This window comes from Ischnura elegans, chromosome 1, assembly GCF_921293095.1.
Source record: "Ischnura elegans chromosome 1, ioIscEleg1.1, whole genome shotgun sequence".
NCBI lineage: Eukaryota > Metazoa > Arthropoda > Insecta > Odonata > Coenagrionidae > Ischnura > Ischnura elegans.
The window spans coordinates 12872674-12892947 of record NC_060246.1 but is presented as its reverse complement, the minus strand read 5'-3'; the positions used below and the strand labels follow the sequence as shown (position 1 = coordinate 12892947).

Here is a 20274-nt window from a genome sequence, read left to right as displayed (position 1 = left end):
ACTTTGACGCGCAGTATAGCGCTGCAATGCCCCCAGCGGCGTCTCGCAGAGCTAAACGAGCGAGAATCGCGCGCTACTTGAAACGAGTGCGCGGGCCGGATGAAAGCCCTCCGCGGGCCGTATTTCGGAGACCCCTGGTATAGATTTGTAGAAACGCAGGCACAATGACATTCATCACATTCTTCTTCATAATTCCACAGCCATAAATATTTACTTGGTATAACAGAAAACACATGAATTTTGTTGAAGGCCTCATTATAAAATTTTAATTAATTTGTATTGGCGCGCCTAAAGTTATTTTTCCCCATCCTTTGGGCTTGTCTTTGAATTATTTTGGTTTCACCCCTTAAGACATCGCAAGACATCCAACCCTTTTAGCATTTCTGAATATTAGGGATTCATGGATGGCTAAAATTTTCCATATAGCAAAAAAAAAATTAAGACAGGTACAAAGATAAAATTAACACCTCGCTAACGTTTTGATAGAAATATTTCCATCTTCAGGGCTGAGAATATATTTAATAATAAGGGTACAAATATCAATCACTTACTATAATTAATCTAATTAATTAATCTAATTAATCGTAGCGGGCGTAACTTGGTGGAAATCCATAATCGCAGGAATAGAAGGTTCAACAACTTTGCTGTTTCCACATAGTACTTTATTAACACCGACCATGGTTTCGTTACAGAGTAGCATTCTTGATAATGTTACTCTGTAACGAAACCATGGTCGCTGTTGATAAATTACTATGTAGAAGTAGCAAAGTTGTTGATCTTTCTATTCCCGCAATCATTTACTATTAGCATAAAAAATGTTTTAATACCTTAATTGACCAAACCTAAAAAAATCCAAACATCCCTAATATTCTTTCCCCTTGTTAGCACTTCATGATATATCATCGAATAGTATGATAATAACTACAGCTCTACAATCAGAAAATTTTGTTAGTTTTTTGGGTAGTAGGGAGATTTCTTTTTGAAAGGCACTTGTAAGATACCACTTGAGAAAAGAAATTTCCAAGTTAGGAATCATTTGGCTTTCTGGTTAGTTTCAACCTCTGATAATGCAATGAAGTATGCTTTTGTAAATCAGCCACTCGATTCACAAAAAGTTTTAGTTTATTTATTATTATTTTTATGTTGAAACAAGAACGAATATAACTATCTTCTGAGAAATACAGAGAATTTTTGAGGTTTTAGTGTAACATTAGCTGTCAGTAGTTAATTCCATTACATCCTTGAAAGAGCTACAGACAGAATGCTCTTTAAAAAAAACAGTAACGCATATTCAAGGATAACACCGCAAAGATTTTAATTTAAAATTATTCAAATTTTGGAGCATAACGAAAAACGTTTTGGTTTATACGGCGCAATATTTAGAAAAAGGGAAAGAAACTAACTTTCATGGAGAAAGTTTTAAAAAATCGCCAACTTCGCGTAAAGTCCAACTGTCTTGGAATTAGCAATGACTGGATTCCTTAGAAGTGAATATTTTGCAATTCCAAATCTTATCTCTAGAATACTTACAATTTGTACAAAATTCATATCAGGTACACATCCAGAAACGCATTAATTGTGGCAGTATATTTTCATAATATTCTGCCACGACAAAACCATCCAGATGAGGAATAACGAAAAATATGTCAGCCCATGACTTCTGAAAAATGTCACAACATTTTTCTAATCTATGCGAGTTCTGCTCCTATGTCTTAATATCAAGATTATACACTCAGTTATTCAATCCTAAGGTTGGTTCAATAGGTGAGGTAAATCTACTCAAGGATTAAGCAACGGACGTGTAAAGTTTGAACATTCACGTAGCTGTGGCCAGTTCCTATAACTGGGTCACCTCACAGTTATGATGATTGAATAGGGCAGTTTCTTTCATCAAAGAAAGCGAAAGGCATTGATTGCGATTCGTTATACACCATTAGTGTATTCATAATATACAAATTATTTGGTTGTATTAATCCCAGTTTAGACGAATCGCAATGGTCAATTTTAACTGGTTTTGAAAAAGGCCAGATTAACGCCCATTCGATGCCACTCCACCTGACGTCACAGGGACCTAGTTTCTATACGAGTAGAAAGGAGTTTTACATCGCCTGAGATTAACAATGCATGCAAGAGGTACAGAACTCAGGGAGACATGTCTTAAAAATCACCTATTAAAGCTGCCTAAGGTCGGAAAGTTTTCTTCGTTTCATAGGGTAATAATAATCATTATTGAAGCCAAGCGCTACCTGCTACCAGGGTACTCTGATACCTACTAGCAGCCTATTGCAGCGGCGCACAATATCCTCGCCACAGGGTCACCTCACACGGCGACAGCGGGAACCAGAATGACGTCACACGGGCTTTTCCCAGCATTCCTACTTAGGCGTCGAGTTTTCGCGCGCTTGAAAATTTTCACTTTTCATTTAATCGCGAAAAATAGATAAAATCGTTTAAAAATCTAAAAGCGTGACACACGTACTCCAGGGGTAATAATCTTTAGATTTAGGCAATAAAAAAATAATACGAAAGCACCCTCCTGGGAGTAGCTCAAAAGCTTCAACTGATATTTGTGAACTCAGGACCCTTGGATCAGCAGCCTGATGTTCTATTCACTCGACCACCATGATCCTACGGTAGTGCTGTGTTGATAGAGGCGAGAATTAAACGCTTTGAATCCGGTGAATTCCGCTATCGGCGGTGGATAACCTCCCCTATGTAGAACTATTTTACGCTACGAATGAACACCACGCCTGCACAGAGGATTGCTATATCTGCCTGGAGGCTATATTTAAGATATCGCTGGACTGGATGGCATTGTATGAATTCTACTCAGAATAAAAGGACCATACTTGGGGTCGAACGTTTCATTTGATCAGCCCTAAATGCGTTATTTTCCTCCCCGTTTAATTGAAATTTCATCAAAAATCTAACATCACAAAGAATATAATATATACGTCAAACAGAAACGTATCTTTTGGAGCATCGAAAATGGAAAAGTTTGAACGAGTATCCTTAGCACATATTGACGGCCTGAATAAGATATTAAAACATTCAATGTGGGCCCGATTTTCACGGAAGTCGTCAGAATCGGCCGAAAAAATAAGAAAGAAAAACAGAGAAGAGGTTTTCGCGCCATAACTTACGTTCAAATACTGCCATTTACAAACGGCGCACACTGTTCTAAAGAGAAAACCTTGCTGAAGGCTTTTAACACAATTGGAAGACTCAAAAGTGGATATTAGTCACGTACGGAGGCGGAGAAAGGCGGCCGACCGGCCGGCCGGCAGAGGACGTCAACTGACGTGCTGAATGTGTTAAAAAATATATTGAAACGTTGGCAAATAATTTCGCACATTACTCTTAGACCTATACTCCGAGTCGTTAATCAAATTAAAAATAACTAAGGTCAAGAAAAAGAAAAAACCAAACACAGCGTAATAACGACATCTCCATTTTATTTAACCATTCGCATCTAATCCAGAACGGCTGCCGGGTAGAGAACTTTTGGTAGTGATGGGGAACCTCCTCCAGCGCTATAAAGCAGAGACAGGGCATAAAAGTTCTGCGGTGAAGGGGGCAAGGAGTGCGACAAGGTTGCCGGGGCACTGACCCCATGCGTCACCCCCAATGTGGGTCACAGCCATTGTGCGAGGCTGTCCCAAGAATTCAACTTGGAGTGGCTTTGCTTGTTGTGTGACCCGGGCCAATAAAAGTGAAATACAATGTCGTTCTTCTCGACCTAAGATATTAATATCACACCTAATGCCTCTAATTCAGGTCATGCTCAAAGAAAAAATGCAAAAGTGAAGTGCAGAAACAGAGTAAATGAGATAAATAATCTGTGCTGATTCAATATGCTCCTCTGTGGTTTTTTTTAATTGCATTTGGCTTCAACTCGAGATATTTAACCTATTATAACCCATTGTTGCTTCTAAGCAACATCAAAAAGTATGTATTATATGCTCTGTATAGGAAATATCATTATTTTGTGTTGTTAATTGTAATGACGAAATATTCAGCTGCCACGATAATTATGATCGATTGAAAAATTTTCAAGTTTTCATATTGAAAAATCTTGAAATTAGAATTCTCCTAAAAGTAGCTCTGGGTTAGAAAGGGTTAATGTGCTACTAACATTTTTAATGCAAAAAAATTTATGTCAGGCCGCGCATCCATTACGGAAAATAATTGATGCCCAGAACTCTTACCATGTTATGGCAAAAAGTCCTCCCCGTATGAAACCAAGATATCACGATACCATTTGGCCACGTTCGGTAAGACCTCAATCACTGCCACTCCACTTACATGAAATCAAGAAATTTCGTTATTACATATAAAATCCTTTCAGGCTTGATTTTGTGGAAGCTTACTCTATCCATGATAAAACACAAATGGTAAAACACAAATGGTTTCCACACTATTTAATTTAACACTCAATGACCGACCATGGTTTTAATACTTTGTGTCCTTTTCAAACACCTTGAAAATGAGACAAAGTGTTAAAAGCATGGTCGATCGATCGATCGAATAATAATAATATATATTTATTCCACATTATGGTACATGAAATAATAACAACTTACTCAAGCATGAGTTTTTACAAGGTGGAATATAGGCACCCCTGTGGTAAGAACAAGTGTTGGAGTTGCCGTCTCTTAAATTAACAAGCTGACAGCTGGCTGGTGATGCCAAAAACAAAAAATATACCATAAATAATGAGTCAAATAGTGTGGAAATTACCATTTGTGTTTTATCATCGTTGTTATTTCTCTCAACTCATAATTCGAGTTGAACTGTGATGTGTATTATGTTCCTTGGGATCTTCAACGTCTGTTCATACCTCAAAGAACTTTCCTCGCCTTTGAATTCAGTTTATTTTTCTTAATCTACACGCTTTTCGGCCAACTCGTTTGTTTCCTTGAAAACTTCCAGCTGTTCTCATGTACAGTGTACGCTAATGGAGTTATCGAACCACACCAAAAATCGAAATCCATGAAAAGAATTCGGTCGATGGAAGGGAACGCTTCGTTAGGACGAAAAAATATCTTTCCCTTTCAGCCGTTCTACTAATATTCTATGAATTTCGACTATTCCCAATTTTACGATGCTATATTCACGTCAAGTAATGTCAATTTGTTTTGAACGAAGCATTGTCCCGGAAGGAACAGCTCAAACACCATTTAATGGGGTCCACACAATTTCATCCATTGAAGCGAGTTTACTTTACATTAATCGAATGAAATTTACGCAAAATTAAATTTGCTGCAGTTTTTTTAATTTGTACGCAAAAATTACTGAACATGCTTAAATGTCATAAGAATGACGATCAACTACTGAAACCATGGTATTGCATGGAACCCATGGCATGGCAAAAAAGTAAATATTTCATGTGGAAATTTTATAAAAAGAAATTCTCATTTTTACTAAAAACTGTTTCCTTTTCGTAAACGAGGATTTAAATGTTAAATTATTTTACAGGAATACATAAATTCCTTCAACCACATCATATTTATCAAGGTCAAGATATTTTTTCTGAATAACTGAAGAACAAATTAAATTACATTAAATTCAAAACCTAGGGGTGCGAATGAAAAAGGGAAAATAACGAAATAAAATCAAAGCATGCTAAAAAGGCCATTGAATTTTAGATGTAAAAGAATAAATTAAAATATTAATAATCGGCCACCCGTAAAATAAAGAGAAAGATGAGAAGTAAAGTGCGATAGGCTGACACTTTGAACTTCAAAGGCTCCCGTCATGAAATTAACCCCAAGTGATGAGAAATCGATCGATGATCCAATCTTCTCCGGTCCATATTAACCGCCTCAGGGCTGGGTATCAGGATGGAATGCTAAGTACACGAGATAGGCCAGGTAATCTTCGCGGACAATAGCCCCACGGAGGCGCCTCAGTGAGCAAATTGAACGATGAGCTAGCGCTCCTCCGCTCTCCTTTGTTTCTCGTCCAGCAAGGTCAGTCCGTACTCCGTTTCAGAAAGTTTTGAGGCGCGGGCTATAAATGGAGTGAACCTAACTCTATCCTTAAAGTCACTAGATTTTAAATGAATAACCCCTTCTTTAAAATACACACAAGTGAGAATGGTATTGGAGCTGAAAAACTGCTGTCCTTTGAGAAGACTCTAAGCGTAATAATGAATTGCTAACTCAATATCCCACGGTTTTCAGAGCGAATTTTGCGACAGGATTGCAATAAGTTCGTAACATATTGGTAAAATGAGAAATCAAAACGCAAATATAACAATGGTTAAGTCTTAAAATTTGTTAAACAAAAGAATATAGTATGCTATTTGGTTGTCTTCTTTCAACTCTTTGGAGGCTAGCTTCAAATTTTTCATTACAGGCCAGCAAAGAGCCAACTACAATTATTATATTATGAGGATAGAAATAGTCGCTTGGAGGCGCTCCAGTGAGCGAATCGAACGATAGGAAAGCGCTCCTTCGCTGCCAATTGTTTCTCGTCCAGCAACGTCAATTCGTATTCTGTTTCAGAAAATGTAGATGCGTGGAACAAACCTAATCCTGTCCCTCAACTACGTTTTTTGAAATGTCAAGGTATAACCTAAAATCGTTAATATACGGAAAAATATAATAATACTACGATGAATTATTTAATTTCGATAGTATTTTACACAAAAACTGCAAAAATGTCCACAGCTAAACAAATTAATGCGATGATTTTTTTCAAACAATTAACCCCAAAAAATTATTATGACTTCATTTATTTACCCTATGATGCCACAAGAAGACACCACACCATATGATATTTTGCTTTCTTTAGGTTTAGATTGGGTGAAATAGCAGGACAAAACTGAAATATTTGAATACTTCAATGGAAATATAAAGAAGTATTAAATCAATAACAAATTTTTCGACTTCATTTTTCCACCTCTGTATCAACTATGCCGTCATTAGGAAATTAATTTTCTAGTTTGATCATTTATTAACTAAATACATTTTATAAGTCAAGTGAGTGCCTCAAAATACTTGGTGTAAAATCATCTATTCCATATGCTGGCCTGCTGAGGTTACATTCGTTAGGAACAATATTTCTTTCAGTCAGAATCTTATTAGTCCTTAATATAATTAAAGCTTATGGCCATAGAGTAAAATATAATAAAAAATAATGATGTAATTTAACCTAAAACTCTACGAGGCTTACTCTAATAAATACACCTAATAAATACTATACAATTTAACCTAAACCTCCGAGGCTTCACATGAACACTTACAAAAGTCGTCAGGACTATTATTAAATTTTATATGAAGCATCAATATTACCACTATTTACATCATGAATTCACTCTTATAAAAACTGCGTTCACAATATTTACTTAGACGCTGTTTTGTTTCGTAAAACTACGAAATAGAATGACGATTAAAAAGGAATTCGGGCTGCGCAGAAATTGTTAAAACACTTTCAGCTTCATTAAAATTCGGTCTTGTGCTCTTGTGAATGCGAATCAAACTTGTGAATGTCATTAAAAAATATTTATTGGAAATAAATGGTAAAACAATCCTCCGGCAGTCCTCCCATGGACCTATGAATCTTCTGGTAGGCATAGCATGTGTACCTACCAATGCTCTAAGAGGCTAGATGCCTTGAATTATACGCATCACTTTTATAATCTCTATCCTTCTGTTCCATTTTGTGAAGTTCATTTGTAGTTTGTTTTGGTTGCTATTTGATTCTTCAGTGTTTCGTGTTGAGTTGGCGCCTTGGTTACAGGGATAAAAACAAAGGACTGTTGTACCAGAAGGGACATAAGGATGTAGGGAATAAAGAAAAACCATAGCGTCAAGTGATATTTAAGATTTTATAGCCACTTTGATCCGTTAGGCTCAGGTTTCAGCACCGCTACCATGGTGCAACGCTTTCATTCATTCATCGCGAAGGAGATTGCCGGTTAGAAGAGAATGCGAATCGTCACGTGTCAAACACGCGGCCGGACAAGATGGCGAGGAAGGAAGGGAAGTCTTCGACGAGGTGTCGCATTTCGCGCCGCTGACGCCAGATGGCGTTGGCGCATGGGGGTGCGCGCGCGCGGAAGTCCGGAAGTGTCGGAAGGTGCCGTAGGGGTTTGGAAGGGGTTTGGAGGGGAGGGGAAGGGCGCGTAACTGGGGCATGACGAGGATTCCTGAAGGAGCGGGGAGTGAGGGGCGGGAAGAAACCCCACACCACGCCGCGGCTCCTCTCCTCCGTCGCTCAAAAAAACAAAAGCCCTCCCATTCTTCCCTCTCCGCAAAACACGCAATAGAGATGTGCCCTCTAGCAGTATCTAGATCCGCTACAAAAGGAAGTCGCTTTTTCAGACGTATAGTGGTCTCACGGCAATACAGCCGATGTCGGACCAGAGCACTGCCAGGTTACCGAAAACGCCGGATTACTGGAAAGAAATCGCTAATGGTGACGCAATGAATCGGAAGGAGTTATGTTTTACCGTATGCATACATGTAAAAAAATATATTATATCATACACTACATTAGTAAGTACACGCAACTGAAATGTTAACATAGGTAATGTAAAACTACAACAAATATTTTCCCCCTCCTTTACTACTGCGGACAACTGTTCGTGCATGTCTCCCCCTCAGTAAACACTACTTCCCCTATTTCTGAGTTGGGCTATCCTCGCCTGCGAAGTAGACTACTCCAAATACAGGGATACCCGCTTGTTAGCTGCCTGTATAAAAACGCCGAAATACTGGCAGGGCCGGAGAAGTGAAGTGGCGGATTATAAAGGGAGAACTGTACTTCAAATCTAAAATATCGAGTAAAAAGCAATCGCGACGAATTACGGTATCGTACCTTGTACTGGCGATTATACACACTTATAGGCAGGATACTGCCACCAATGGTGGGTGATTTGTACACGATACATAATTTTCGAGGATTCTACATACATCTGAAAAGGAGAGTAGCGATTCCTTTGTAGCTATGTCCTTGCAGTATCTGCAAATGTTTCACAGATTGCGAGTCCAACAAATCGTCTTATGGAAGTGGATACCAATAAGTAAGGCGAGTAATGACATATCAAGGAAAACCAAATTGTATTCGTTGAGTATATCGCGTCATCAGATATTCGATATCAAATTCCGTTCAACAAGTATTTTTCCGGTCACCAGTCGATGCTCTCAGCAAAAAGGCTGAAATTTGAAAATTGTAAATGCACTTTTCATGCCACCAAGCCCTTGTATGGTACATAGTTTATAAATTATAGCAATCAAATAACATGCTACTTACCTTATTTTAATATTAATTTTAGAAAACAACCATTCCTTTCTTGGCTTAATTTACATTTTAACAATAATTCAAAAACATTACCGGAAGTTGGGAGGAATGCAATGTTTACACTAATTAGACACAACATTTTTGTAATTTTTGCGGACTAAAGGTACTCTACGTATTTCCAAGCTTAATCGCAATTAATATTTAATAAAACATAAATTAAGACAAAAGCGAGGATATTTTCAATTTTATGAATTGGTAAGTAATTTGTTAAGATTTTGGTGTCGTGGAACGGAGGTAATTATCGGGAGTAAGAACTAAAAGTTCCCAAAAAAAAGTTATCTTTCTGATAAAATTTTTCTACAATAATAAGTTGCACCGACCATGTTACAGAGTCAGTGTATTTTATTTAACTCTTGTTTTCCCTTGAGATAAATCGTATAGTTGAAGAAAATTCACTTCGGAGTTCCCAAGCTGACACTTTATTTTCTACAAATGGTTTCGACACTAATATTTCGTTATCTCTTCCGATAGTTCAGTCCAATTAGATTTTTTAGCACATTCATAATAACTTAGTTTCAAAATTATGATCCGAAAGAAATTTTCAGTGTGAAACGTTTTAGCTGAATTTACTTTCCCTACTTCGCGGTTCCACGATGCAAAGACAACGGTGGCATTCTGCAGGAGAGAAGCGTTTCATAATCGCAGGTCAATGATTCCTAATCGGCGACGCGTCGTTCAGAAAAATCTCTAATCGTGGAGTCGCGATTCCGCTAATATACGCAAAAAACTCGGTATCTTACTTTAAAAATAAGTTCAATCAATCAATACAAAAACTGTACTTATTAGTTTACTGTACCTCATACTATAAAATCGTAAATGTCATCAAAAATTGGAGACCGTAGGTGCAATCGAAACTAAATATAAAATATTTCTCTCGATATTCAACTGAATAAATGGCGCCATATTTCTAATGAGTAATCATTAACCGACTCAAAAAAATGCATTTAGCAGGCGATGATTAAGATTACTAATTCATGTGTCCTGCTGAATGCACCCGATAAAACAGCATCATGTTGCGCCATAACCTAACATTGTAAATCGCGGTGACCAAAATAAAGCAAATGTTGCCATCGATACGATCCCCCTCTCCTCTCTACCCTCTACTCACCCCCCCCCCCCCCCACTTGTCACCCTGTGACTCAACACGTCACTCAACGGACTTCCGGGAGGGAATCTCGCCTACAAGGATGGCGTTGTTTCCGCTTCTCTCTCTCTGGGTCAGTGTTTCAATCTACTTGAATATCTGATACCGATCTCTCGCGGGAGAAAATCGATATGCTGGGAGTCTGTTGTCAGCTATTCCCATCATGTCCTATACCTTCCATCCCCTCTTCCTTCCTCGTGTGGTGTCCGCGATTTTCTCCCAAACAATCTCTCACAAGCGTCCTAGGCTTCGCTTCGCCTCTTAGCTCTTGGCTGGTTAAATTTATCCTGACGCAACTCTAGCCAGTTTGCACATTTTTTTTCACCTTAATTATATCCTTCAGTTGTTCAGCATAAGCCTCATCTTCATTCCATTGAAATGAATGTATGTCTTCTCATTTTATCTAAATTATTACACCATTCGCCCGATCGCAATGTAATTTTTGAAATGCATTTAAAAACCGTATGCTGTCTCCATGCTTCTGGGTTTCACAGCGTGGATTTTCTTTGCAGCGACAGTTTCTCGGCGCAACTCAGTATGTACAGGCATTTTCATTACACTAGCTTCCCGAACTTCCGTTCTTTTTAAGAGTTCAGAAAACCTTGCGCCTGATAAATCGTTTGCAATATCTGACAGCTTATAACCTGAATGAACAATACGAACAGTTGAATTATTTGAACAATATAAAACACTCCTTTGTGGGAATATAAAATGTTATGCTGACAATGAAGGCAAAAACCAGGCGATTAACTTTAAATGGAAGTAGCCGGTACGGTAGAAGCTACGTTCAATGTTGGTGACGCTGGTTGGAATACCGGAGAAACTGTCGTCCCAAAGAAAATCCACGCGGTGAAACCCAGAAGCATGGAGACATCATCTAGACAACGCCGCGGAAAACTACGCATCAACTTGCATTTAAAAACCGTAGAAGGAGGAATTTAATGTGTCATCTATTTTGTTGTAACAGGATCTCAGTGCCCTTTGGGGTCTTTAGATGTTTTTTTTTTTTATTAGCTAAGCAATGTTTTCAGTGCAGCGGTTTATATTTCGCTCATTAACAGTAATTTTAATTAAGATTAATGCCTGGAATTTATTAGTAGTTGGCTGAATGAATAAGTTTTTAGTTCTTTTAATTAATTATATTGTGCGTTTCGTATATTCCTGGAAATTGTGTTATTAGCTGCAAAAGCCCCCTTATCCTTTAAATCAACACTAAGATATTTCCATGAAAATCAGCTTCAAAAGAGTGAATAGCGATTTTGAGTATTTATTAATTATTTGCTTATTTATCAATTGGGGAGTGAGTTTGAAATGCAATGCCCCGCCAATTTTTTTAGCATATTTCTTAATGTGCATGATATGTTTTAATATCCTGTGGAATACATACATGGTTATCGATATACATTATTACCCTACAGTCTATCTGGATACGAAATAAAATTCATTTGAAAAAGCATGGGATCATTTTTTTACGGGAAAACCATTGAGATCACTTAAATGCGAAAAGCAATTTCTCTTTTTTAAAACTACCTACTCCAATTTTCAAGCGTTTATTGGACAAGTGGGAGGCATTGCGTGCGTGTGTGAGCGAATTGAGCGCCACAGGGGAGAAATGCGACAACCTGCGTCCCCAGCACGCCATTTTAGCCTCGCTCTTAATTCATGCCGCGACGTCAAACAGCGACAGTGATAACGCCTTCCACAGCAATTAATGGAAAAAAACGGTGGCTGATTAAACATGGAGAGCAAAACTTTAAAAAAATGGCAACTACTCTAGCGCATGCAATCATTATTACAATGTCGTCTCTTAGCAACGCCAAGTTAAGTGACTCTACTTCGATAAGTGCATCGCAACAGCTGACATTCATCGAATTCTCACTCACAACGAAATGCTAACTTCAATTCAAAATATTTCCAAAACAGTAATGGGAATTGGAATAAAACGTACACATCGAAATATAAGATAATAGAGAAAATGATTTCATCCCATGAAATATTTATTTTCCGCAAAAGTATCGCCTACACAGATCTGTTCACTGATGCGGTTGACATGCCACTATCACGTATTGTGCGTCTGCTTTGATGAGCAAGCGTGCCAAATAATTCGTCTATTTTACTGTAACCCGAAGTATTCAGAAGATACTTTACAATCATGCACTTCATTGGCATGATGGAAAATTATTACTTGCCTCCATGAATTCTAAACAAATACATTTTTAGGTTACGAAACCAACTAACTTTCCTCGGGTAAGCGTTGAAAGGGGATTATCGTTCTGTCTTTAAAGAAAATAAAAGAAAGTTTTGGTGATCATATTTATCATAACAGCCCGTGAGTTTTCACTCCAATATGCAGGGGTATGGACGTAGAGCAAAATGGGCAACCTCCGGCTTCACTTAACAACGGTAGGATATACAGCTAACGCACTCGCAATAAACCTCTACGATCCACATGGTTGTTTAGGCGATGCGACTAAGCCACTGATCCACACTGTTGTTTAGGCGATATTACCAAGCCAATGTCGAATTAATATATAATACACTGTAACTCATGTAAGCACTGTATCCACAGAAAATGGGTTTGTACATATCATGCTTACGGATGCAAAAATATATCCAACGGAAAAAAATCGCTGCGACAAATGGTTGCAAGGAAGTAGGAGTTTCGCGGTTATGTGTGAAATATCAACTCTATCGTGCCTTTCACTCTCGTCTAAAGTATCGCCTGCGTTCATTTTATCTTTCCTGAAATTATATCGCCGGGAATTTAGTCATTACATGAGCGCGCACAACGCTATCTCTCCATCCTCCCGTATTGTAATTGTAAATTAAATCGATTTTACTAAAGTATTTCGATACTTTAAAATAGATTTCATGCGGTCGTAGTGAAAGAGAGTGTAGCTGTTAAATAGAATACCACCAATTTTTATAGTTGACCTGTCAGTAGCGATGAGGGAAAAAAAGTCTTTCTTGATAATGTAATGTCTGATTTTTTCCCGGTGAACCGTGGAAGTGAAGATATCTCGGGTCTCGCACCGGGTAAGGTCCTCCACATCTGCTTCTGACGTTTCGACAAGCAACTCGCCCATCATCCTCTGAGATTCAGGAGTCCAATCTGAAGAAGATATGGAGGACATTACCAGGTATAAGGCCCGATAAATCTTCTCTGCCAGTCTTTCTCCAAGCCAACACTACTTATTTAATTTTTTTTTCTTCTTATCTTGACCTCGTTTAATTCATGGTAAAATACCTCTCGGAGTATAGGTCAAATGTATGTGATGCAATAAAGTTTTATCCAACGTTTCAGTGTATTTTAAACTATCATCAGGGCTTAACTTTTCACATATTAATATCAATAAATACTTCGAAATGTTCCTCGACGAGGTAAATAACGTAAAAATACCCCAGGTTGGGCAGAATCACAGGACACAAAAAAAGATAAAAAAACACTCAACAGTAAGTCCTAAATTTTCGGTGGCGCATTACCACCTTCCTCAGAGTTAGGTAGGAGAGTGAAGGTAAAGGATGAAAGATAGCTGAGGGAAGGGGAAATAGTGGGGAGGTAGGGTCCAAAGGGGGGGAGGCAATTAAGGGATTATCGGTTAATATTTAAGCCGGGAGGAAGAAATGCTTTAAATAGCAATATGTATGTTAATTCAATGGAATCAAGTATGTATGTGCAAAAATAAGCCCTGATGATAGTTTAAAATAAACTGAAACGTTGGCTAAAACTTTATTGCATCACATACATTGACCTACACCCCGAGAACTATTTTATCATGAATACTACTTATAGCTTCCACAAGACAGGCTGGGACTTCCCCTTATGTAGTACCCTTGCTTATAATGATGGAGAGGCGATGATTTTTTTCCCATCCAGGGTTTTCACTCACCTCCGCCGCGTGGCGCTGTCGCGTGTGGATGCGGCGGCCGCTCCCGCCGCGGCGCCCGCCGAGACGCCGCCGCGCCCGAGGAGTCGACTCAGCATCCGAAGTGCCGCATCCACAAAGGCCGGGGCGCAGCCACCTTCTGCGGCCGCTGTGAAAGAAAAGAGGAGAACATTTTTTAAGGCCTTGTTACAAACTCGCTTTGTCGTTAGTCATCTTGTCCGGGTCAAATCTTGCAACTCAATTTTAAGCCTCTCTTTCCGATTAACTATTGAGCTGAAATTTTCAGAATAAGTCAGAAGTGGATGAAGATGAAACATTCTTACACTTTTAGTTTGATTTTAGCTGTACCTTGATTGCTATTTGAAATTTCAAATTATTACAGATGGAGATTTGTTTCTAAAAATGGCCACCAAAATCAGAGCGTTAGCGCTGCGATTACTTAAAGGAAAGTGAATGATAGAGACTCATAATAACCATTTTATTTGCATCAAAATTCTTTGAAAAATTGATTGAAAGAAATTACTGACAAAATAAGAAGAAGAAGAAGAAGCTAAAACAAAAAGAGGAGTAAGAAATGTCGGAAATTAACGATGTAATTTTTGAGTGAAATTCTTCATGGCTTGTGAACACGTGAGCGATTCCACGCTGAATAATTTGTTGTTGTAATCACTTTAAACTCGATATTCCTTTTTGTTGCGCAATTACAACTTCCTGAAACTATACTAGCGAATACATTATGTCGAGTAATCTCTAATTTATGCAGCTAGATGGATAAATAATGTGTGTTTCTCTAGATATTTTTAAATTTAGAGCGTTTATAATTCACACCGAAATTTGAAATTGACGATGTAATTGTTGATAAGTAGTATTCATGGTTTAACGTCAATTAAAATGTAATTAACTGCAGTTCACTGTATTTCACTATTTCATGAAGCTATGTTGTTAATTATAAATAGATTGATAAAAAGGAAGAGGCGCTCAATGGTTATCGGTATATGAAGCAATTTATTTAGAGACTCGGTCAGGTTGAGAGAAAATTTATTGTATTGTTTTTATTTAGCGATAAAACGTTGTTTTTCATTACAAATTTATTTTTATGTTGTATTATTTTTTATTGAATAATTTCCAACGTAAGAGGCTGCCTGTAAGAATGATTGCTTGACCACAACTTCATTCTGATTTTACGAAGTTGACACATTAAATGGGAGCGTCTACTGATTCAAATCAACTTAAAACGAGTCAAATGGCGTGGATATTGGGAAAATAAATTTATATGTTAATAATAGAAACTAACTCGATATTATATGAGTCATACGGTTAACCCACATCAAAACACGTCACTCCAAAGCAATTGCATGCAATAAAATTGTCAATTTTATATCATGAGTTTCACTTACAGCGCTAAAAATTTAATGATTGATGTAGCAATTATGTGAAGAGGCAGTTGTGTTTCTTTTTTAATCAACTGAACCAACGAGAGAGCAATAGATCTCAAAATATACTCAAATTGGTATATTGCTATGAAAATGACTAATCAATTTTATGAATGTATACGGAAATTAATGTTTCACCATACGGAATAATTACTTTGCAAACGACTTTTAATAATTTCACTCCATTTTATTGGTGAATTTTACATTGCATGCTCATATTACGCAATATGCATTAAAGCATAAATTTAAAAATAAATTTTCCGCCAAAAAATTAATTTCACGAAACTAATTCAGATAGTGAATGAAAAAGAGCGAGGAAATGTGTTAAAAATTGGAAACAGAAGCTTAAAGCTGTCATCGGGAACAAACAACTTTATGCAACACTCTTTTCAATGAAAAGCAATAGGAAATGAAACATTTTACGGAGAAAAATAATTCATTACGGCGATAAAGCAGCCATGCAAACTCTTACCCCGAAATTCATGACATGATGCAGATACGAGGATTTTCCAACACATCGTTCCAAAATTACTAAACATTTGAAATAACATGTTAGTTTCTCTTAAAACTAACCAATTTTATTAAAACTGTATAAAATCGATAAAGATGAGTTCCGCAAAACATGAAGAAATGAACCTCAAATACCACGTCCATAATATGACTTAAAAGAAAAGTAAAATTCATAATTCTGGCAGTTCGTGATATCTAAGTTAACATTTAGCATATATATGCATGAGTATATTTGTAGTTGTAACCTGATACGTGAATCTGCATCTATGCAACTTAATCATTTATAGAGATCAATTATTAAAAATAATTCATCTACAACTGCAGTACTAAAACTTAGCGCAACCAACTACGAAAGAAATTGCGACTAAAATGAAGAACTAGTAGTGAAAAAAGCATCGGCAGAAGGGGAATGTCTCTTACTACGCATCATTAGATAATTTAGAGTCGAACGGACGCTGCATTTATGAGGGCGCATCGTTTCCGCTAAAGCGGTCGTATTCCGTCATTTTTTGTAGCGCATCACTCGTTTTTGTCATCAAAAATCACCTTGAAATTTTCATAGACTACAGAGGAGACCATGGTAAACTATTTTATGGGGCTACAATAGAAAAGAGAATAGGCATCTGAAAAAGTACCGAGAAATATCATCAAATTTGAGATACGGAAAAAATGTGTATCTGGGTCCATTCTACAAGGCAGTAAACAGATGGCAGCTTAACAAGCGATACCTTGCTCGCAACAACTTAATTTGACGTAAGTAAATAGTTGAAAGCCTAGTTCACAAGGACTTGACGTTACATAACTTGGAACTATGTAGTAGAAAAGTGAAGTTGAGCGTTTGTTGGCTCACAACATATTAGCATGGCGCGACTAGACTCAATTTAACCATGAGTTGGCAAAAGCTCCATTTGCTCTTGATATTAAGCAGCAAAGAGGATACGTTGTCTATTCAGAAATATAAAAACCTGGCATTTTAAGCCCGTTTTTAATGTTATCGAAGAAACAAGCCATCAATTTGTCTGTCTCGTAAGAACTACTACTAAAATTTACGTCAAGTTTCGTTGCAGTGAATGGACTTAATTTATCACGAAGATCGGATGGAGATCTCGAAAAGAATTCCTTCAATTAGCTAGGTGGGAAAGTCCACAATCTCGTATTTCACCCGTTTTCTAAATGCAGGGAGAGGGAGGGAATTGCTATGTAAAATTTTAAGTTTTCCCGGCGTATAGATTGATGAAAAATTTCTCGGGATTCTCACCGGGTGTGGTATTGGGTTAATTCTCCCAACGTTTCAATGGCTGATTCTGCCATCGTCTTCAGCGGTTTAGTTTTTTACGGTACTTATTTGTTTATTTATTCATATTCGTGGTTGCCGTTATTGTTGTGTGCGGATGTAGCGATTAATTATGGCATTCCAGGCACTGCTCAGTTGGAAGCCTTTATCTTTCATTAAGCTCTTCTCCTCAAGGCTAATAGCAATTGCCTCCTTTACAATTATATCCCAATAGCTATTAGTGCGGCACAAAACCTTCGTATTTTTGAAGTCCATCCTATGACCGAGGTCCAAGCAATGCTCCGCTACCGCCGACTTCAGCGGATAAAACAGTCGTATGCATCTTTCACGCTCCGTCAGACGTTTTTCGATTGTGCGGTTAGTTTCCCCAATGTAAACGTGACCGCACTCACACGGGACGCTGTGCACTCCCGAGGTTTTGAGGCCCAAGTCATCTTTCGGTGTCCCGACGTAGGTTTTGATCTTGGCGGCAGGTATGTGGATGGAAGTGCTGTGTGTGCTGTGGTATGTGTAGGGAAGTGCTGTTTGCTCTTATCTGTGCGGCGCACCTTATACGGCTCGCACCTGAGTGGTCTTTCTAAAAATTGCGTGATTCCGCTCTCCCATCCGGAGTGTGATCCCGGCACTCACGAGAAGTTTTTGATCAATGAAACAAATAATGAAGAGCGAGGCAATCAGTCAACCTGGGTAAACAGACAGTAAAAATATCTAAGCATACTTACCATCACTGACAACTAACCCAGACTGGTGATTGTGAGACCCAGTTTCCTAAACCCAATGTTTAAACTTACGATCGTAAGCAAAATCCATCGCAGATCTAGAAGCAAATTAAGCTATTTATTGTCCGTACTTAGAAAATTTGCAATTGCAATGAGAATCGGAATCGTTAAAACCGTTTAAAAAAAGATAAAGTAATTTACTTATTTAATATTTTTTTCATACCCAGCATGAGAACGTAATGATAGTGTACTGTATTATTCAGATAAAGCAATAGTTGTTTTAAATGCAAAGCTTCAACGAAATTCATGAAAATAATAATAATAATAATAGTTTTTATTGAAAAATTGAACATATTCAATAAAATATTATTATATAGTTTTGATATATTGATCTTGTGTCCTGGCGGATCATTTATTTTAGCAAGTTCATGTGTGTACAGATATTCGTGTGTGGTCTCATAACGTTGCGCTGTGCTACCGCCTAAAAGTTGTATGAATAGATAGTTAAAACTTCTATTTGAAGAGGCAGTTCCCATGATGTCTGAGTGAAATGAATTTTTAGTTTATTTTTGAGTGTGCTTAGAGTGAAAAGCCGCTTTTTTGTTTTAATATAATCATAACGAACTCTATTAACAACAGACTTTTTTGACAACAACACAACAAAATTGTTACTATCAACAATACTTGTATTAAAATATTTGTTTTAAGGTTTTTAGAAATCGCAACGAACACTCACAAGAATGGAATGTTTTAACACAAGAAGGAAAAAGTTAACGCAGGTCTTCAAATATTTTTTTCCTCGTAGGATTGAAGGAATTAGGATGATTTGATGTTAATCAGAAGGGAATTCATTAAATAAGTTGAAATCATTTGAAAACATATACTAAGGGGGGGGGGCTTGAAATTTGAAGGCGGTCAGGATTAGATCGAGTGGACATCGTAATAACTCTCTTGAGTTTGAATCGCGTATTCTGACATTTCCAGTGATTCGTTCACGGCAAAAGCGCGAGTTGTTTACTATTCAATACGTATAAAATCACCAGCATCAATTCATTTCTGCCCGCAGCGAAGAGTCGTGAGTGAGATGCACAGTAATTTACTTCCATGCCGAGTAATTCGGGCGGCCTGAAAAACTCCGAAAGGGGATGAAACTAACGTTTTACGCGAGATTAAATAATATTATACTACCCACTGTAATAGTAATGGATGTTTAGTTTTATTGACCTCGTATTTTCAGAGGAGAATTTTCATGACGGAAATTTCACCGTTTCAAAATATTCATTGACAACCCCGGTATCTACGTAATAAGATCTTCAGGAACCGAAGTTGATTTAATTTGTATAATTTTTGTATTTCTTTCTTTTTTTAATAATTAATAATTGCATTTATTTGCATATACAAACTTGGCCCTTCTAAGCCATATGGCTTGTCAGAAGGTTCCAGTTATTCAATACAACATGTGGCACATTGAGAGCATAGCATTTATATTACAAGTTTCAACTTCAATTTAAGGGTCTTTAAACAAAACTATGATAATTTAATATATTTTGTACATTTCATATTAAAATAAAGAAATTACAAGTTTAGAATACCACTTATTAACCAATCTTTCACTTTTCTTTTAATGTCGGCCAAAGATTTGAGATTACATAAAGCCTTTGGCATACAATTAAAAGTATGAGGTACAACATACTTCAGCAACCGTACATGTTATTATAAAGATAAGTTTTCAACAAAGGACTGTTGCTTTTTGTCCATAGAATTTAATTGTTTTATCATTAGAAGCGTGTCCTTTGGTCAATAAAAATTTAAAATAACTAGTAAAAGTGAAAATATGTCATGTTTGGTTGAAATACCACCACCACGCAAGAGAGGCGCCTGACATAGGGTAAACAGGGATGATGGGCGTGTCTTCATTGGTTGCCGTGGCGCCAGCGAGTAATCTCCATTGGGCGGCTGCTAAAGTAACTTCGAAAAC

General features: G+C 37.4%; 1 protein-coding gene across 15 annotated transcripts in view; it reads right to left on the bottom strand.

The window, feature by feature from the left end:
- Positions 1–20274, bottom strand: part of LOC124155779 (glutamate-gated chloride channel) — a 661010-nt gene that overhangs the window by 288276 nt on the left and 352460 nt on the right. For all 15 annotated transcript variants that reach the window (XM_046529880.1, XM_046529974.1, XM_046529888.1 and 12 more), the window contains exon 4: positions 14344–14488. The gene's annotated coding sequence lies outside the window, so the exon portion shown is untranslated. The remainder of the gene's footprint in view (positions 1–14343; positions 14489–20274) is intronic.